Source organism: Triticum urartu, chromosome 1A (genome assembly GCF_056163025.1).
Source record: "Triticum urartu cultivar PI428250 chromosome 1A, HENAU_Tu73, whole genome shotgun sequence".
NCBI lineage: Eukaryota > Viridiplantae > Streptophyta > Magnoliopsida > Poales > Poaceae > Triticum > Triticum urartu.
The window spans coordinates 580,560,206-580,582,576 of record NC_141873.1 but is presented as its reverse complement, the minus strand read 5'-3'; the positions used below and the strand labels follow the sequence as shown (position 1 = coordinate 580,582,576).

General features: G+C 45.6%; 1 pseudogene; it reads right to left on the bottom strand.

Moving 5' to 3' along the window:
- Positions 1-19,543: 19,543 nt before the first annotated feature.
- LOC147993021 (uncharacterized) lies at positions 19,544-21,997 on the bottom strand (annotated as a pseudogene).
- Positions 21,998-22,371: the final 374 nt, after the last annotated feature.

Sequence of the window (22,371 nt, the reverse complement as noted above, 5' to 3'; positions counted from 1 at the left end):
GTTTCTCTAAGCATCATTTTTCTTCAAGATTCCTCAATTGTGTGGATCTTTGATCTATACAACTCTGGAACCTAAGACAAAGAACTCTTAGTGAAATTCTTCAAGACTCGTCTGGTCAAATTCCTCAAACTTGTTCTTTTTGAAAAACCTTCTGAGAACGCTTATGACCTCTCCAAATTCCTCGCAATTATACTCTGTTCACAGGTACTCATGTCCGCTGCTGAATCACTAGGTTCTCATCAACTTAACTCATTTGCAGCGTTCCTCGAAGAAAAGTTGCATACTTCTTCAGAGAATTCAATTGTTCAAATTCCTCATCTGAAGAATATGGCAGATGGTAAGAAGCCTCAGAAAGGAGGAAAGAAGCCTGAGGTCATGACTGCTTTTGAAATCCCTGATGACATTTACAAAGATTACTGCACACCTGATGAAGCCAAGTTTGGAAAGGAAAACAAAAATCAACGCAAAGTGCGCATACAGAGGATTGAAAGGAGATGGGCAAGAGAGTGGAGGGAGTCCAGGTATGTAACTCCCAAGTACATGAAGAAATTTGCACTCAACCCTCCATCCCCAAGAGCCCCTTTGGCACCTGGCCAAGAGGCATACCCCACCAGCATCAAACACGGTGAGGACTTTCTTGAAGAATGGGCCAGACGCCACGCCAAGTTGGCTAGACAAGCCAAAGAAGCAGTGAGGAAATTCAATGAAGACTCTGCTGCTGCTGCTACCACTGAGGCCTCTGTCAAGCCTAGGAAATCAATGGCAAAGAAGCCTGCGCGCAAGCCAAGTGCTTCACCAACAGTGCCCTCATGGCCAAGTTCCTCAGCCATGCCCTCACGGCCAGAATCTTCAAAATCTTCAAGACCAATTCCTCATGCTGCTCCTGATCCATCAAAATCCTCAGCTCCTCCTCCACAGTCCTCAGCTGCCCCGGCAAAGTCCTCAGCACATGTGCATCTGGCCACATGCCAAAGGACGGCAGGCATCTCCATTGCCTCAGGTGTCTCGGCAAGTTCCTCAGCTGCACCAAATTCTTCATCTGGCCCCACTCTGCTGAAGACAAAGGCAACTGCTGGACGAGGTCCTCGCCCAAGTCCTAAGAGAAGCAAGTCGCCTCCAAGTGCCTACTGAAGAAGATGAAGCTGATGATGATGAACTTCCAGAAATCATCATAGATAGGCAAGTTAGGGCCGCTAGAGCCAAAGGCACACCTGTGCCACTGCTTTTGGATCCAAGGGTGATCCTCGATTACATTGATCTCTGGCACAAGGACCCAAATACTCCTATTCCAGATTTCAAGTTGACTCCTGGCCAAAGTCACATGCTGACTCATTTCATCCAAGAGGAGAAATGGAAATATGAGCAGGCCAGGCAGATCAAGAAGGCCCAGTACAAGAAGGAGAAGTATTTGAAGACCAACATTGTCAAAATGACAACTGATGAACTTATCAAAATCCAGTCTGAAATCAAAACCCTCAGCGACTACTTCAATGCATACTATGCTGATTGGCAAGGAGCCAAAGTCAGGTTTGTGAAACTGACTTAGAAGTTCACCAATGTTGCAGCCCCATCGCAACAAGGAGTTCCTCAAGCTGAAGCTTTTGCTCAGCCAACTGAAGAACATGCCAACACCGTTGATGACTTTCAGGCTGCTGAAGAAAATGCTAGTTCCAGGGCTGATGACTCCATTCCAGCCGCTGAAGAAATTGGCAGCGCATCCACTAGTGGTGCGCCTAAAGAAAATAAAGAAGTCAGGGCAACTGCATCAGTTGCGCCTGAGGAAAGTCAACCAGATTCCTCATCTCCTCCCGCGCCTACACCAACACCTATCCTTCCATCTGCATCAGATGTGAAGAAGACCAAGGCTGCAGAGCGAGCTGCAGTGAAGAAAAGGAAAGCATCAGCTGCTTCAGAATCTTCAGCTCCAAAGAAGATGAAGTCTATGACCAGCTCGTTTGAAAATCCGATTGATGTTGTTCCGATTTCTACCTTGCCATCAAAGGACCTTGTTCCTTTTGGTGAAGAATATGAGATCCCCAGTGGATCTAATGAAGAAACTCAATCTACTGCTTCGTTAGAGCGGATTGATGAAGAAATTGAAGTGGATGCGATCCCTTCTACACCCATTGTATCCTCACCAATGCCTCAGTTCACAGCTAAAGAGGCTGGTGTTGAAGAATTGGAAGATGAAGACGTGGATATTGGAAGTACAACGCCAGTAATAAATGATGACTTTTGGGAAAGTCAGCACCCCAATTCTCCACTCTTCACCCCGCTACAACAAGTTCCTCAGTCCCCTGCACCAACAGTTCAAATGGGCTCCGAAGAAACTCAACCCACCTCGTCTGTCCGTGAAGAAATTCCACACACTAGTGCTGAAGAAACTGCTGCTGCTGATCATGTGACCACAAAGACTGCAACTGAAGAGGAACCAGAAATTCCTCAGCCTGAAGAACCTGAGATTGCGATTCCTGAGGTAGAAATGCAACTCACTGACACTCCTCTACCAAAACCAAAGGATCCATTCTCGTGCAAGAAAAAGTTCAAGGCTGAAGACTTCTTTGGCGAGCATGTGTTCTTCACTGATTACAACCTTATGATTCTGCTTGCATAAGGAAGAGACATTTCTGGACTGCTAGTCAAGCCAATTTCTATTCTTTAGTGCTATTCAACAAAGACAAAGTCTCCGATCATGCACATATTCCTCACGTGGACATGGAATCTCTGCCGTGCTTAGAGCCAGTCCTCAGTGTTCTTCTCGATGCTGAGCTGCTAAACTTCTGCACTGACATCTGTCATTGGAATAAAGAACTCATTCTTCAGTTCTATGCAACGCTTCCCATCACAGGAGATTCTGAAGATGTGAATTCATGGGTGCTGGACTGGATGACGGAAAATACTCATTACAAGGCACCAGCTTCTGAATTGCTTCGTGCCCTACCACTCAGTCCTCCCCTTGAAGGTGCACGTTGTGTCTACAGTGAGCCTGAGCTTACAAATCATTACATGCAAGTACTGATGAAGCCTTTGAAGCCAGGGCAGGCCCCCCGAACCAAATTCCTCGTCAAGGAATTACTCTATGTGCCTCGGACTGTCTATCGCATCTTGACGAAGACATTGAGTCCAATCAAGGGCCACGACTCAAATGATGAAGAAGTCGTTGGCATCATGAAGAATCTGCTTTTCAACATCATTCATGGCGTTCCTGTCAACTTCCATGATTTCTTCATGAGGACTCTGGCCAATGTCGCTATGTCACCTTTTGAGCTGAAACCTTATGCACCTTGGATCATGAGATTCATCAGAACAAGGTCTTCACACAATTACAAAGCTGACACTCTGAACCACTGCAGCTACTTGCCTCCAATTGAAGTCCTCAAACGTACATATTCCTTAGCTGATGACAAAGGCAAGGCCGCTGCTGTGATAGATGAAGGCATTCATCCATTGGATGGTCAATTTCGCAAGGCTGCATCCTACTCCACCAATGACGACTCTGCCACACATGACTCTGCCGCCAACACTACCAAGCAAAATCCTCAAGCCACAGCACCCAGGGTGATGACTGAGCGCGAGCTACTCCTCAGTCTTCATCAGAAGGTTGATCACAATCATAAATGGGTCAAGCGTCAGTTTGGTTCAATTCTTCACAACATGACCTCAACCCACAATGCAGTGAAGAAAAACCAGTACTACCTCCATGAAACCTTCAACCATACCTGGGCTGCTCTGTCTCATGTCTACAGCACAGAAGATCTAAAGAAAATGGGTCTCAAAGAAGAGTTTGACTGGTCTGCACCTCCTCCGAAGAAATACAAGAAGGTCAAGGTTCCTTCTTTGGTGGACAGCTCCTATTCTTCATCGCGCGACACTGATGAACATGAAGACTTGGATGACACAGTGGCAGGCCCTACTACAACAACTGACCCCGACAACGCTGGCGCTCCTTCATCAACCTGATTTTCTTCAGGGGCGTTAGTACTCAGTTTCGATCCTTTTGGTCATTCGATGACAAAGGGGGAGAATTTTGAGTTAGTCTTCAAGTGGGTCTACTATATGGGTGTTTTTTTGCTAAGTTACAACTCTCGTTCTTCTTAAACTTTATTGGATCGAGTTGTAAACTTAAACCCGATGGTGGTATGATACTTCTGCTACGTTATTCTGCATGCTTATTCCTCGCTAATATTATTACACACATGCTGAATTACATCAGTCACCGTATTTCATCATGCATTTCAAATTCTTCATATTATATGTCAAATGCGTGTATGAATTACAAGATATAAGGGGAGATCTCCATGATTCAACTCTTCAAGTGTGCATTGCTTCAAAAGCAAATTCCTCACAATGCACATCTTCAGGGGGAGTTCTTCTATATCTTGCAATCAAATTCCTCAATATCAGTATTTACACTTCATATGTTTATCCCCGTTGAAAACTTAACCTATATTGTCATCAATCACCAAAAAGGGGAAGATTGTAAGTGCATCTAGTGCCCCTTAGTGATTTTGGTGTATTGAAGACTTATAGGTTAAGGGACTAATGTGTTTATGAGTGTACACAAGTCTATAAGTCTATGAGGAGTTTGATATTTACAGAGAAAGTCGACCCCTAAAAATGAAGTTCTTCGACTGAAGACTTTGGTATTCTGAAGACTTTCTGAAGACTTTGAAAGTGGAGAAATTGGTGTAACCTTGAAGACTTGGTATTCATTCGAGGAACATGAAGCATGAAGACTTTTGTTTTCGTAGTTTCATTTTCTCTTTCTTGAGTCATAGGAAACACTGTACTGTTAAAGGGGGTCAAGGAAATACTAAGGAAAAATTTCCATGTGATGCTCAACTCAAAATCCTACACCTACCAATCCCTTCGAGTGAAGCCATTGGAAATCGCATACAGTTCAGTCATATTCTTCAGTGACAGAGACGAAGTTCTTCTGGTCTCTGAGGAATTTGTTCTGACTGAGGAGTTAGGAATTCGCCAGTGTGGATTGCCTACACAGTGAGGAACATGATAGCCCTGAGGATTTTGAACCTCAAATTTCCGAACGTTGTTGTGCTACGCGCCAGCTGTCCCAAAATATCTTATCCACCTAACGGTCATATCATTGAAGGGCATTTATTTCTTATCATGTCGGGCTGCTCCCTAGGCTATAAATAGCCGCCCCCTACAACCACTAGCTGGTTGGCTGCTCCGCGAGAAACTGACACTTGTCATTTGAGAGCATCCCATCCTCCGAGGGCTTTGAGCGAAAATCATCAAGTGAGGAAAATCCAAAACCCAAACCCAAACACCTACAAACCCAAAGTGATTGAGCATCACTGAAGAGATTGATCCTGCATGGATCCGACGCTTGTTACCTTTGAAGACTATGCTTCTTCCAGACGGTTAGGCGTCATGGTCTAGAGCATCCAAGAGGAATTGTGGATCGCCGAGTAACCGAGTTTGTGAAGGTTCGGAAGTCACCTGAAGACTTACCACGAGTGATTGGACGAGGTCTGTGTGACCTTAGTTCAAGCAGAATATGGTGAGGATTGTGTGTCTGGGACTGTGTGTCCTCAGGTTTAAATACCTAGCCGCTCCAACCAGATGTACAACTGAGACAGTTGTTGGAACTGGTCTACCAAATCATTGTCTTCACCAAGCCAACTGGTTCTATTTCCTCAACTCTTTCATTTCCTCAGTATTGTGTTGTGTGCTTGTCATATCTGTGTTTGAAGACTTTGACTGAAGACTTTCTCAATTTCCTCAGTTCAATTTCTTCAGTCTGTTTTTCTTCATCCTGTGCTATCCTATGATTACGCTTTCTGTACTCTGTGCTTGTCTTCATTTCATCATGATGACTATGCTTGTCTTCTGTTATGTTTACTTCTGAGTACTTATTCCGCTGCAAGTAGTTCTTCGCTAAGGAATTTCCTCACTAGCAAATTCCTCACTGAAGAATTCATAAAAATCGTCTATTCACCCCCCGCCCTCTAGTCGATATAACGCACTTTCAACTCTCCCCTCTCGTTGCTATGCATCACCATGATCATGCGTGTGCGTAGGAAATTTTTTGAAATTACTACGTTCCCCAACAGTGGCATCTGAGCTAGGTTTTATGCGTAGATGTCATATGCACGAGTAGAACACAAGTGAGTTGTGGGCGATATAAGTCATACTGCTTACCAGCATGTCATACTTTGGTTCGGCGGCATTGTTGGATGAAGCGGCCTGGACCGACATTACGCGTACTCTTACGCGAGACTGGTTCTACCGACGTGCTTTGCACACAGGTGGCTGGCGGGTGTCAGTTTCTGCAACTTTAGTTGAACCGAGTGTGGCTACGCCCGGTCCTGGCGAAGGTTAAAACAGCACCAACTTGACAAACTATCATTGTGGTTTTGATGCGTAGGTAAGAACGGTTCTTGCTAAGCCCAGTAGCAGCCACGTAAAATTTGCAACAACAAAGTAGAGGACGTCTAACTTGTTTTTGCAGGGCATGTTGTGATGTGATATGGTCAAGACATGATGCTAAATTTTATTGTATGAGATGATCATGTTTTGTAACCGAGTTATCGGCAACTCGCAGGAGCCATATGGTTGTCGCTTTATTGTATGCAATGCAATCACCCTGTAATGCTTTACTTTATCACTAAGAGTTAGCGATAGTCGTAGAAGCATAAGATTGGCGAGACGACAACGATACTACGATGGAGATCAAGGTGTCGCGCCGGTGACGATGGTGATCATGACGGTGCTTCGGAGATGGAGATCACAAGCACAAGATGATGATGGCCATATCATATCACTTATATTTATTGCATGTGATGTTTATCTTTTATGCATCTTATCTTGCTTTGATTGACGGTAGCATTATAAGATGATCCCTCACTAAATTATCAAAGTATAAGTGTTCTCCCTGAGTATGCACCGTTGCGAAAGTTCTTCATGCTGAGACACCACGTGATGATCGGGTGTGATAGGCTCTACGTTCAAATATAACGGGTGCAAAACAGTTGCACACGTGGAATACTCAGGTTAAACTTGACGAGCCTAGCATATAACAGATATGGCCTCAGAACACGGAGACTGAAAGGTCAAGCGTGAATCATATAGTAGATATGATCAACATAGTGATGTTCACCATTGAAACTACTCCATCTCACGTGATGATCGGACATGGTTTAGTTGATTTGGATCACATGATCACTTAGAGGATTAGAGGGATGTCTGTCTAAGTGGGAGTTCTTAAGTAATATGATTAATTGAACTTTAATTTATCATGAACTTAGTCCTGGTAGTATTAGCATATCTATGTTGTAGATCAATAGCTCGCGTTTAGCTCCCCTGTTTTATTTTTGATATGTTCCTAGAGAAAACTAAGTTGAAAGATGTTAGTAGCAAAGATGCGGATTGGATCCGTGATCTGAGGTTTATCCTCATTGCTGCACAGAAGAACTATGTCCTTGATGCATCGCTAAGTGACAGACCTATTGCAGGAGCAAGTGCAGACGTTATGAACATTTGGCTAGCTCAATATGATGACTACTTGATCATTTAGTGAACCATGCTTAACGGCTTAGAATCGGTACTTCAAAGACGTTTTGAACGTCATGGACCATATCAGATGTTCCAGGAGTTGAAATTAATATTTCAAGCAAATACCCGAGTTGAGAGATATGAAGTCTCCAACAAGTTCTATAGCTAAAAGATGGAGGAGAATAGCTCAAGCAGTGAGCATGTGCTCAGATTGTCTGGATACTACAATCGCTTGAATCAAGTGGGAGTTAATCTTCCAAATAAGATAGTGATTGGCAGAGTTCTCTAGTCACCATCACCAAGTTAGTAGAACTTCGTGATGAACTATAGTATGCAAGGGATGACGAAAGTAATTCTCGAGCTCTTCGCGATGCTGAAATCAGCGAAGGTAGAAATCAAGAAAAGAGCATCAAGTGTTGATGGTTAACAAGATCACTAGTTTCAAGAAAAGGGCAAAGGGAAAGAAGGGGAACTTCAAGAAGAATGGCAAGCAAGTTGCTGCTCTCAAGTGACGAATCCCAAGTTTGGACCTAAGCCTGATACTGAGTGCTTCTACTGCAAAAAGGACTGGTCACTGGAAGCGGAACTACCCCAAATAATTGGCGGATGAAAAGGATGGCAAAGTGAACAAAAGTATATTTGATATACATGTTATTGACGTGTACTTTACTAGTGTTTATAGCAACCCCTCGGTAATTGATACTGGTTCAGTTGCTAAAGAGTAGTAACTCGAAACGGGAGTTGCATAATGAACAGAAACTAGTTAAGGATGAAGTGACGATGTGTATTGGAAGTGGTTCCAAGATTGATATGATCATCATCGCACACTCCCTATACTTTCGGGATTAGTGTTGAACCTAAATAAGTGTTATTTGGTGTTTGTGTTGAGCATGAATATGATTTGATCATGTTTATTGCAATACGGTTATTCATTTAAGTTAGAGAATAATCATTGTTCTGTTTACATGAATAAAACCTTATATGGTTACACACCCAATGAAAATGGTTCGTTGGATCTCGATCGTAGTGATACACATATTCATAATATTGAAGCCAAAAGATGCAAAGTTAATAATGATAGTGAAACTCATTTGTGGCACTGCCGTTTAGGTCATATTGGTGTAAAGCGCATGAAGAAACTCCATGCTGATGGGATTTTGGAATCACTCGATTATGAATCACTTGATGCATGTGAACCGTGCCTCATGGGAAAGATGACTAAAACACCGTTCTCCGGAACAATGGAGCGAGCAACTGACTTATTGGAAATAATACATACTGATGTATGCGATCCGATGAGTGTTGAGGCTCGCGGCAGGTATCGTTATTTTCTGACCTTCACAGATGATTTGAGCAGATATGGGTATATCTACTTGATGAAACATAAGTCTGAAACATTTGAAAAGTTCAAAGAATTTCAGAGTGAAGTGGAAAAACATCGTGACAAGAAAATAAGGTTTCTACGATCTGATCACGGAGAAAAATATTTGAGTTACGAGTTTGTTCTTCAATTAAAACAATGTGGAATAGTTTCACAAACTCATGCCACCTGGAACACCACAGCGTAATGGTGTGTCCAAACGTCATAACCGAACTTTATTGGATATAGTGCAATCTATGATGTCTCTTACCGATTTACCACTATCGTTTTGGGGTTATGCATTAGAGACAGCTGCATTCACATTAAAAAAGGGCACCATCTAAATCCATTGAGATGACACCGTATGAACTATGGTTTAGCAAGAAACCTAAGCTGTCGTTTCTTAAAGTTTGGAGTTGTGATGCTTATGTGAAAAAGTTTCATCTTGATAAGCTCAAAACCAAGTCGAAGAAGTGCGTCTTCATAGGATACCCAAAGGAGATAGTTGAGTACACCTTCTATCACAGATCCAAAGGCAAGACATTCGTTGCTAAGAATGGATCCTTTCTAGAGAAGGAGTTTCTCTTGAAAGAAGTGAGTGGGAGGAAAGTAGAACTTGATGAGGTAACTGTACCTGCTCCCTTATTGGAAAGTAGTTCATCACAGAAACCGGTTCCTGTGACGACTACACCAATTAGTGAGGAAGTTAATGATGATGATCATGGAACTTCAGATCAAGTTGTTACTGAACCTCGTAGGTCAACCAGAGTAAGATCCGCACCAGAGTGGTATGGTGATCCTGTTCTGGAGGTTATGTTGCTAGACCATGACGAACCTACGAACTATGAAGAAGCGATGGTGAGCCCAGATTCCGCAAAATGGCTTGAAGCCATGAAATCTAAGATGGGATCCATGTATGAGAACAAAGTGTGGACTTTGGTTGACTTGCCCGATGATCGTCAAGCAATTGAGAATAAATGGATCTTCAAGAAGAAGACTGACGCTGACGGTAATGTTACTGTCTATAAAGCTCGACTTGTTGCGAAAGGTTTTCGACAAGTTCAAGGGATTGACTACGATGAGACCTTCTCAACCGTAGCGATGCTTAAGTCTGTCCGAATCATCTTAGCAATTGCCGCATTTTATGATTATGAAATTTGGAAAATGGATGTCAAAACTGCATTCCTGAATGGATTTCTGGAAGAAGAGTTGTATATGATGCAACCAGAAGGTTTTGTCGATCCAAAGGGAGCTAACAAAGTGTGCAAGCTCCAGCAATCCATTTTATGGACTGGTGCAAGCCTCTCGGAGTTGGAATAAACGCTTTGATAGTGTGATCAAAGCATTTGGTTTTATACAGACTTGCGGTGAAGCCTGTATTTACAAGAAAGTGAGTGGGAGCACTACAACATTTCTGATAAGTATATGTGAATGACATATGGTTGATCAGGAATAATGTAGAATTATTCTGCAAAGCATAAAGGAGTGTTTGAAGGGAGTTTTTCAAAGAAAGACCTTGGTGAAGCTGCTTACACATTGAGCATCAAGATCTATAGAGATAGATCAAGACGCTTGAGAAGTTTTTTCAATGAGTACATACCTTGACAAGATTTTGAAGTAGTTCAAAATGGAACAGTCAAAGAAAGAGTTCTTGCCTGTGTTACAAGGTGTGAAATTGAGTAAGACTCAAAGCCCGACCACGGCAGAAGATAGAAAGAGAATGAAAGTCATTCCCTATGCCTTGGCCATAGGTTCTATAAAGTATGCCATGCTGTGTACCAGATCTATTCTATACCCTACACTGATTTTGGCAAGGGAGTACAATAGTGATCTAGGAGTAGATCACTGGACAGCGGTCAAAATTATCCTTAGTGGAATAAGGATATGTTTCTCGATTATGGAGGTGACAAAAAGGTTCGTCGTAAAAGGTTACTTTGATGCAAATTTTGACACTGATCTAGATGACTCTAAATCTCAATCTGGATACATATTGAAAGTGCGAGCAATTAGCTAGAGTAGCTCCGTGCAGAGCATTGTTGACATATAAATTTGCAAAATACATACAGATCTAAATTTGGCAGACCCGTTGACTAAATTTCTCTCACAAGCAAAACACGATCAAGATGTGAACTATTGGTGTTAAATCACATGGTGATGTGAACTAGATTATTGACTCTAGTGCAAGTGGGAGACTGAAGGAAATATGCCCTAGAGGCAATAATAAAGTTATTATTTATTTCCTTATTTCATGATAAATGTTTATTATTCATGCTAGAATTGTATTAACCGGAAACATGATACATGTGTGAATACATAGACAAACAGAGTGTCACTAGTATGCCTCTACTTGACTAGCTCGTTGATCAAAGATGGTTATGTTTCCTAGCCATAGACATCAGTTGTCATTTGATTAACGGGATCACATCATTAGGAGAATGATGTGATTGACTTGACCCATTCCGTTTAGTTTGTTGCTATTGCTTTCTTCATGACTTATACATGTTCCTATGACTATTAGATTATGCAACTCCCGTTTACCGGAGGAACACTTTGTGTGCTACCAAACGTCACAACGTAACTGGGTGATTATAAAGGTGCTCTACAGGTGTCTCCGAAGGTACTTGTTGGGTTGGCGTATTTCGAGATTAGGATTTGTCACTCCAATTGTCGGAGAGGTATCTCTGGGCCCTCTCGGTAATGCACATCACTTAAGCCTTGCAAGCATTGCAACTAATGAGTTAGTTGCGGGATGATGTATTACAGAACGAGTAAAGAGACTTGCCGGTAACAAGATTGAACTAAGTATTGAGATACCGACGATCGAATCTTGGGCAAGTAACATACCAATGACAAAGGGAACAACGTATGTTGTTATGCGGTCTGACCGATAAAGATCTTCGTAGAATATGTGCGAGCCAATATGAGCATCTAGGTTCCGCTATTGGTTATTGACCGGAGACATGTCTCGATCATGTCTACATAGTTCTCGAACCCGTAGGGTCCGCACGCTTAACGTTACGATGACAGTTATATTATGAGTTTATATGTTTTGATGTACCGAAGGTTGTTTGGAGTCCCGGATGAGATCGGGGACATGACGAAGAGTCTCGAAATGGTCGAGACGTAAAGATCGATATATTGGACGACTATATTCAGACATCGGAAAGGTTCCGAGTGATTCGGGTATTTTTCGGAGTACCGGGGAGTTACAGGAATACGGGAAAGAAGTATTGGGCCTTAATGGGCCTTATTGGGAAGGAGAGGCAGCAGCCAGGAGGTGGCGCGCGCCCCTCCCAAGCCCAGTCCGAATTGGACAAGGGGTTTGGGGCGCGGCCCCCCTCTCCCTTCCTTCTCCTCTTCCCCCCCTTTCCCCTCTTCTCCTAGTTGGACTAGGAAAGGAGGAAACCTACTCCAACTAGGAGTAGGAATCCTACTCCCTTGGCGCGCCCCTCCTAGGGCCGGCCTCCTCCTCCCTTGCTCCTTTATATACAGGGGCAAGGGCACCCCATAGACACAACAATTGATCATTGATCTCTTAGCCGTGTGCGCACTACTAGGGAAAAGCCTGGCAGCAGCGAGGGTTTTGGGCCTCTCAGTAGCGCAGGCACCGGCGCTACTAATAAGGCGCTACAGCTAACGTATAGCAGTAGCGCCTGTTGTCCCACGCTATTGCTATACATGAATAGTTGTAGCGCTCTTTGGGAAAGGGCGCTACTGATATTATCTGCAGCGCTGTTTGCTGGGATGCGCTACTGATAATGCGGCGCTACTGCTAAATTTCCCCCCTCGCTACTACTAGTTTATTTATTAGTTTTTTTCCTGCATATTTGTTTTGTATTTGAATAGGCTTTATACAATAATCTTTAGCATATCATACACATACAAATGTAATCATAGCATATACATACAATTAGTCTCATCAAATCATGTCATCATCATAATCATCATCCAACACAAAGTGGTCTCTCGTCATCATCTCGAAAATAGCGATACAAGTCTCGAATGATATGCAAATACATCGTCATCCATCTAAACAATGATATACGCGAGAAGAGCTATCACTTTGAGAACATGAGTTCGTATCCCTCTCTCGCATTAGCGTGAACCTCTAAACTAACTACTACCTGTCGCTCGGAAACTGGAAACCGGTACACCTGGGCCTGAAACTCCGGCCACTTGTCGTATATATACTCCTGGCGTAGCACTTCTTCGCCATCTATGATCTATGCACCTGCATCATCACATGAGTCGATGATATGCAACATATATAGTTGAGCAACAGAAAGAGACAGACTTGGCAAAAATAGAAACAACATATCATACCAAGGTTCATCGTACCCCAAAATGCCCTAACTAGAGTGATTTTCGCTAGTCGAGGAGGAGGACGGTTTAATTACATCACAAATAAAGTTTCACCATGCATAACTCAAAGTTTTATCATACAAAAAGTATGGACTAAACGGACACATTGTCATATATCGACAATCACTCCAACATGTCGTTCCATCCATCCAAGTCAGGGAGATAGTCCCCGAGCCTAGTGAAAGGCTTCAGGTCAAGACGCTGAGAGGCTATCCATGTTCGGACGTCTTCCCGCGACATTTGTCCTTCTTCATAGAACATCCATGTTTTTTCGACGACCTCCTTCATGATGATTTGGGCAAGTTCGCGCTAGATGTTATAGAACTCAGCTCAAAGTCGATGATCCTCGATATCTCCTATGTCCTTTGCCCATTGCAGAATATGGGCATCGCCGGAAGAAGGTGCCATGCGAAGGTTCTGGCGATCCCGTCTGTACTCCAGCATGTGGTGTAGGACATAGAATCCATCATTAAGAGAATCGTTCGGTTGCTGGATGCAGCAGAAGTCGGTCTTATGGCCGAAGGCGACCCTGCCGCCCCTCATCTTCTTGTCCCTGACCTCTCCACCCATTGATTGGTAGTAATACATAGCACTGTCGAGAACATCCTTGATGTGGGTGTAATCCTTTTTGTGAATGTTCTTCGACGAGTCCAAGTAAAGAGCGTGGGAGAATCGGGGGTAGAGGATGATGAGGATGGCGCGCCCGCCACTGCGCAAAATAAGTTCTCAAATTAATTAGCCTCCACCGTGCAAATGAATGATTGAAATCAAAGGAAGGATAGCAGCGTGGATGACTTACACGGGATGATAAGGCACGAGAAACGCCCCCTTGTCCTTATTGGCGAGCATGAAACTGTCGATGTAATCCCTCGCGCATTCAAGGTGATTTGCGCAGACTCCCAAGAAGCCCTCGTGCATGTAGTACGGGTCAGCGACACAGATATGAGATATCTGCTCAACCCCGATGATGTAGTTCATGTGCAAGGTATAAAGGCGGACAAACGTAAAATCCAGCTTCTTCACATGAAACATGTTGAATATGTAATCGAATCGGAGGAAGAACTTATCCGCGGGGAAGCTGTCGACGTACGACATTTGCCGCCGAACGTTAACCACGTAGAGTGGGTATCCTGGATCTTTCGAGGCGATGAGGTCTTTCTATACCCGCAGCACATCGTCATGAAGTCTCTTTAGATCGCCGAATCTGGCCCGTAGCACTGTTGCAGGTAGGATTAGTTGACCGGGGATATGCCATTTATCCGCATCGGGGATATCTATACGGTCCTGAAGCCGAGGCTGCTAGATCATAGAAACAGCTTTTTTGCCTTTCCTCGCTCTCTTCCTAAACTTCTTTACTACCGGAAGGTCGTCCATAATATGTTGAGACGGCAATTCAGGCACCGACTCATGATGCTCAAACCCTGAGGAGGCGCCAGTATAGACATACTGTTCAGCAGCGCCATCGTCGTCCTCATCCTCATCCATGGCGACGTCATCAGCGACTAATGGAGCCTCCTCCTTACCCCGTCCGCTATCACCCAACCCGACACCCGACGCTAATTGGTTAGGTGGGGTGTTGATGTTCATACCTTGCTGAGGCTGCGTGCTCGTGGGTGTGCTCCCGGCCGCCTCCAGACGAAGCAGACTCTTTGGCCACAACAGGACCCACCCAGCATTGCAACAATCACCAAGCCGCCGCGGTGTCTCGTCGTCATCCCCTAGTAGTACTGGAGGAGGCAAATTCTCGTGGCCTGGTTTGACACTGGCCACGAAAACCTTGAAGACGTTCGGGGGGATCGGCCGGCTGTGGAACAATGGTTCCTTCGGCTCCATTATCGTCGCCTTCCCCACGTCCACCTTCTGGTCGCCGATGGTGTACAATATGGTGCACGGGGTTTCGTCGGCCTGCAGAAAAGTCTGCGACGTGAGACATCCGAAAGGCAACGAAAACGGGAGATTATACATTTATATTGAAGGGGGCCGGTGTGACAGGTACCGTGAGGGCGTCGAGCTCAGCCAAAGACAAAGCACCACCTAGCACGTCCGATGCGGGAGCCGGTGCGGGAGCAGGTGCGGGAGCAGGTGCTGGTGCAACGCTAGTCGAGCTGCTCCCCGCCAAGAAGTCAGCAAGGGGAAAGTCCGCTACATTTTTTTCTGGATTTTGCCTGGTCCAATTGAAAACGCCCGGAACCAAGGTAGTAGAAATATCTACAGCCACCTATTTTGCGGCAGCTACCGCTGTTGCGACTGTCTGAGTTGATTTCTTCTCAACCGCAATCTCAACCCTCTTGTCGATGTTTTCTTCATTTAACCTCCGTCTTTCCTTTCTCTCCTCCATGGTCTCATGGTAGTACTTCTTCCACGTGGCGCCGTCTCCGACACCGTGCACGCGTCCATATGACGGTCCAGTATCCACCGGTTGTCGTTTCAATATGTTCAATGCCCGGTTGAATGGAGTGTCCCACTTGGGCCTCGCCAATGCCTCAGACGGCGAGTCGCTTTCGGCCGCAATCCTGTGCTGCTCTCTCTGCAAAAGGCACAACGATTGTTTACAAATATGACTAACGTGTGCAGTCGAATTGATCAGAAACTAAAATTACCAGCATTTTTATGAACTCCGTAATGACCGGTGTTGTCTCGTAAACCTTTTTCACTGGGTCCCAATGGTGCTGGGCCCTGAGGACGTCACGCTCCTGTGGGACGGTGAACTCCGCCAAGGGGTCTGTGATGCCCAGACTCGCGGCTTCCACGTCCTCCTTGGCCCATTTGGACCTCTTTCCGCCGTAACCACGGCTTACGAGGTGGTGGCTCCCAAAGTTCCTCTCTTGAAGCCCCTTCATGTACTTAGACTTTTTTTGGCATCTTCGGCCTCGCAAGCCTCCTTGAATATTTGAAACTGATCTTCTGTGATTGTCAGATTATCCTTTACAATCTCGGAGTAGGGTTCCTTCTTGTCGATGATCCTTGCTTTCACTCGATTTTTCCAGGCGGCCAACGCGTCGCTAAACTTGGTCATGGCGTGCTTGTTTATCTTCTTCATTGCCGGGTCCTCATCTGGATCTTTATAATCATTCTCATTCCGGTCCGGGAACAAGAATATCTGGTGAAACTTCTTTAGGAGGGAGCTCCTCATATTTTCTATCTTCTGTAGTTTCTCATCGTTGATGGTGGCGGTTGTCCGTACGATGCAGTCTATTTGATTGTCGTAGCATCGACGCGCTTCCTCGGGCACCGTTGGCTCAAAATTGCCGTCGTCCACCTTCGTGACCACCACTCTAGTAGTCTTGAGTTTGTTAGGAACCCGTTGCCTCTTTGCTTTCGGTTCTACACCGGCTCCGCTCCCCGAGGCAGCGTCGGTCTCAGTCTCAGCGCCGGTCTCGATGTCGGTCTGAGTCTGAGCGCCGGTCTCAGTCTCACCACCGGTCTGCGTGTCGGTCTCAGTCCCCAATGCCACCGATGGGGCCAGCAATAACATCGGTTGATCGTCGGTAAGGCTAAAAAATTCGTCTTCCGCCCGGTAGGCATCGTCGCAATCACCAGAACCCTGTCCTTCATCGTTGCTAGCCATGTTTCCTATGATTAAATCTAGTCAATTAATTCTAGACCTAATAAAATGAATAATGACACAAAAAAGGCCTATTGTTTTGCAGGAATGTTGACTCCTTCCTGGCGCGCAAATCACGGGCACTCGATATGTCCTAGTTTGTAGCACAAGTCATGCCGAAATTCACGGAAAATTTCGGCATGACCTTTGCTAAAAAGTGGACAAATCGAGAGCCTGAAATTTGCCGGAAAAGAAATGAATCAACATTCCGGCAAAACATAGGCCACTAAGCATCATTCCCTGGAAACAGTGTCCAAATATACACGAGCAACCACATGTCCAAATTTCGCAAGCTAATTCAAAAACAAAGTGTAGAAGAAAATTCATTTAACTACTAATAGAACAAAATTCAGTTAACTTTAGTGCTCTATAATGATGAAAGGAAAAAAATTCAGTTAACTACTAATTTCATTCATTTAGGTTATTCATTTAACATCACCTAATTAACCTACTGTACCACTACTACTAGCAGCACTACTAACCTAATTAACCTAGCAAAACTCTAGTTCCCTAACTGAAAAACATCTAATTAACATCTAATTTTTTCTCTAAAATACAGAGAGAGATTAGTGGGGGAGGGGTGGGGGACTTACAGAGAGGGGAGAGACGGTGGCGGGGAGGTGCTCGGTGACGGAGGCAGGGGCGGAGAGGGCGGGCTCGGGCACGGGCAACGGCGGTCCTGGGCGGGCTCGGGCGGCGGTGAGGTGGAGGGCGCCGACGGTGAGGTCGAGGGCGGCCTCGGGCGGCGGCGGTGAGGCTGAGGGCAGCCTCGGGCGGCGGCGGTGAGGAGACGGCGGCGAAGTGGGGCGACAGCAAATTTGGGAGACGGCGGCGAGGGCGAGGGATTTGGGGAAGAAGTGGTGGCCAGGGGGCGGGGGGGAAACCGCTGTTTAAGTGAAACGTAACGGTAGCGCGTTTCCGGAAACGCGCTATAGCTAAGTTAGCTATAGCGCGTTTCCTGAAACCCGCTACTGCTATTCCTTTCTCCCTTTTTCCCTTTTTTTCTTTTATTTTTCTTTACATTTTATTTTTTCCCTTTCTCCTTTTTCTATTTCTTTCATTTTCATTTACTTTTCTACTTGTTTTTCACTTTATTTTATTTCCGTTAGCAGCAGCGCCTTACACGTAAGCGCACTACAGCTAAGGAGAGTAGCAGTAGCGCTAGGCCAGTATACGCGCTACTGCTAGGTTGGGCTAGCCATGTGCGCCCAGTTCAAACATAGCAGCAGCGCTTTTCGCTACTACGCGCTACTGCTAAAGTCATAGCAGTAGCGCGGTTTATTTACGCGTGCTGCTATTAAGTAGCAGTAACGCTTGATTTTGTACAGCGCTACTGGTAAGATTCTGTGTATAGGCTTTTCCCTAGTAGTGGCGGTGCCCCCCTCCACCATAGTCCACCTCGATAATACTGTAGCGGTGCTTAGGCGAAGCCCTGCGTCGGTAGAACATCATCATCGTCACCATGCCGTTGTGCTGACGAAACTCTCCCTCAACACTCGGCTGAATCGGAGTTCGAGAGACGTCATCGGGCTGAACGTGTGCTGAACTCGGAGGTGTTGTGCGTTCGGTACTTGATCGGTCGGATCGTGAAGAGGTACGACTACATCAACCGTGTTGTGCTAACGCTTCCGCTTTTGGTCTATGAGGGTACGTGGACAACACTCTCCCCTCTCGTTGCTATGTATCACCATGATCTTGCGTGTGCATAGGAATTTTTTTGAAATTACTACGTTCCCCAACAATTGGAAACTTCACCAGAAGTGTTTGGGACCAATTAAAAGTTTCTTAGTTCAGTGCCAGGTTAAGAATTGGCTTGTAGGAGAACTTCCCAAATTGACATCTTGGCTCTCATTGAGTGAAACTAGTTTGTTGCTAAAAAAACAGTGTTACTCAGGGGCTTGATATGTCTCAAACTCCATGACTTAGTCTAGAAAAAGTTTAACCTACCATTACCTTCAATGAACGCACATGTAAGAGCTGATGAAAGTGCATCTAATCCTTGGGCAGTTTTGGTAATCTATAACAACATATATCTCATTGAACTAATGCCTATTGAAGGAATGTTCTAGGAAAGTTCAATATAGGTACAACAAGGGATGTACCCCTTAAAATGCGAAGGACAAGTGTTGGATCAAGCCTCAAGACTTAATTTTACAATTGTGTGATCAAAACATTTAGTCCATAGGTATGTTAATTACTCCTATAAAGGATGCTAGTGTACCCATCTCCCGGGGCTCTTCGCGACCGAGAGAGATTCCTGGCCGTCCATCACATTGTGGCTTGCGTCGGGAGCCTCTCGGGAGTGCCGCAAGCCGTCCGATACGCCCAGATGGCTCGGACCCATACGACCTGGCTGGAGGGTCCACGATAGGTGGAGTGATCGATGGAAGTACTTTGAATCAATCTGCTATGGTTGTCCATGTTTTGTACCTTATTTGTTGTTATTGATCTTGTTGCATTACATCAAATTTAATAAAAATAATAATTAAAAAGGGATAACCCCGGCCTCTTCATCATGTCTACACACAACCATTTACTAAACATAAAAATTCCAAATCACCAAGTACCAAAGCGTTTACATCAACACACGACCACACCGGTCGAAAATGCAAGATTACATCGCTCATCCACATAATCTGCTACTGGCACGCCAACCAAACTAGCTGAACGACCCCCCTTTAACCATTTCCATGCGGCTACACCCAACGGCCATAAGCCCTCATGTGTCCACATGAAGCCGTGATGCCCATGTATGTATTGACGCCGTAGTTTCGAAGATAAGCTGTAAAAAATATGGAATAGATTATCTGTTAAAAATGCACTCATTCTAGCAATTCCACATTGCCCAATGCTAGGCACAAACTCCCACATGGATTTGGCCCTTCGAGGAATGATGAATACCACCCAACCAATTACCAAACAAATTTGGTATAGTTGTCGAGAAACGTACGAGAAAACAAAAAAAATATTGCACTTGCGATCAATCAAGATCAATATGAAGATGCATTACAGGTTGGGATCATGATCGTTACCATCACCAAGAAGTTGCAGCGGAAGAAGAACGTGTCGGTGTCGATCGTACTTGGAGTCCCTCGAACAGTAGATGAACGATCCCTCGTACCGCCCACGAACATTCCATCGAACTGAAGACCGAAAGCATGTCCTCTCTACTTGGTTCCAAGCGTGCAACCTTCACGATCCGGCAGCGCTTCACCGTCCAGAGCTAATCATCGCGGAAGAATTAGAGAGAGGAGATTAGAACCACACTAGAATCCTAATTATGAGGACAAGAGGATTAATTTAGCTCTAATTAGTCAACTAGGACCAACTAGAACTAAAACTAGAAGAACTAGAAAATAAACAAGAGAAAGGAGAAGATAAAGAAAAATAAATAAGTATTTGCTGAGTACAAAAAAAAGGTACTTGATAAACGGTTATGCCTGGAATTTAAAAAAGATACTAGGCAAAAATTGTTTGCCGAGTGCACAAGAGAATGTACTTCACAAGGACTTGTTGGTCGAGTGCAAAGAAAGTAATGCACTCAGCGAACAACCCGGGACTAGGTAAAGTTCCACATTCCAGTAGTTCCTCTAGTTCTTAAACAATCGATTCCAACAACATGCAAATATGTCATCTCAACATGCAATTATGCATGACAAATTTCCACCTCAGCATACCATAATGCATAGGGAAATTCATTCAATTTTGTTATGCTAATATTCAATAAATAATTTACAACTATTGAATAATACAATACAATATATCATATTTTTTGTTTTATTTAAAAAAAGAGGAATACGCCCGGCCATTATGATGCACACAACCATTTACTAAAAGGTTACAAGTGTTAAGATCATGTACTGAAAGAAATTATTACAATGAAAACTGCCACAACCAACAAAATCGATGCTTCAAAAATGTCATTTCCAACAGCATTTTGGTGTGTTGATTTTTTTTTTGCCACGACTTCTACAAATGTCATTTCACAATGAAAATTTGCAAGCATTGAAAACATTTGTCAGTGTTTGTCACTAAAAAAATCAGATTTTTTGAAAAATTTCAATATTTTTCAATTTTACTGTTCACCCGAGCTCATTTGAGCTCAAGACTAGAAGAGTGAATCAGGCTCTCCCCCCCCCCCACACCCCCCCCTCCCGCCCCCGCGCGCACGTCACCCCTCCTCTGGCGACTCGGGGGGACCCCTCGTCGCGCCGCCACGCTCCCACATCCCACCCCCATCCCGTCTCGCCGCCACTTGAGAGGGTGCCGGCGAAGGCCGGGCGTACTCCAGGGAAGGTGGCGGCGGGGCGCATCTGCTGCTCCTCGCAGCCGTCTCGTTGGCAGAGGATGGCGACGGGCCGTGCTGGATCTGGCCGCTCGGAGGCAGGCGGCGGCGGCTTCCCCTCTAGCGCGGAGGGGGCAGCTCGGGGCGCCGGCCATGGCGCGAGGTGGAGCTGGGGCTGCGCGGGTGGACTGCATCTACGTGGCGACGGTGCATGCCCGATCTGGGCCAGTGCGTGCGGGGGACATCGCAGCTCGTTGGACGGTGCCCGTGCCTGGGCGCGACACCTTCCGGCTACTCCCGCATCGCCTCTCCTCGCATGGTGGTCGTGAGTGCTCCTGGCTCTATGTTGGTGCCTGTTTGGGCAACCAGATCTGGACCGTGTGGGTCTCCGGCCGGCGAGGGTGGTGGTTGGGGGACTGCGATCGTTCTGGCTAGTGGTGGCGGTGGTGTGGTGTTTTTGCGCTGTGGCGGGGCTGACCTGCGGATGTGCTGATGTGATGCTTGGATCGGCCCATGGTCATCCAACTTGGGGCAGAGAAGGATGGTGGTGCTTGTGGAGGTGGTGGGGGTGGTGGCGGTACTGCTGCAGCCGGTCTTGATCTCACTGCTTTCTGTTGGCGTGGCGGGTGCTTCGGTTTAGGTCTCCGACGGGTGTGCGGTGGCGCGCGTGGGGCGTGTCTTGGCACACCTGATGTATGGCTGCAGCCCGGACCATGGTGGTTCCTGGCCTCGGGCAGTGCTCCGCTACGTCCGGTGGCCTGTGCTCGGGCGGTCGTTGATGGATCTCGCGCCTAGTGCTGACGTTTGGTTGTCGGTGGTCTCCGCAGGGTGCGGTTGGCTCCGACGGCTTGTCGTGCTTCTTCATCTTTTGAAGGGTTCGACAGTGATGATGGTCGACTGTCGTCTTATTGTAGGGATGTGCTCAAACTCCGGGTGAGAACCCTGCATCGACTATGTTGATGCCAGCGGCAATGACGTCTATGGACGTTGTTTTCCTTGCAGGAGGTGCCGTTGTGGAGCTCTAGCACCTACAATACTTTGCTTTGTGGTCTCCGGGTGAAAACCTAAGATCGGGCTTGCCTGATCGGATGGCGGTGTTGTGTCCTCGACAACACTGCCTCCTTGGAGGCGCCATCTTGGAGACCCAAACAACTGCTTCAGTTGCTGCGTGTGGTTGAGGATGGTTCGCGTGGTGGTGGTGGTGTGGCCTGCTCAGGACCGAGGGTGGTGTGTTCTTCT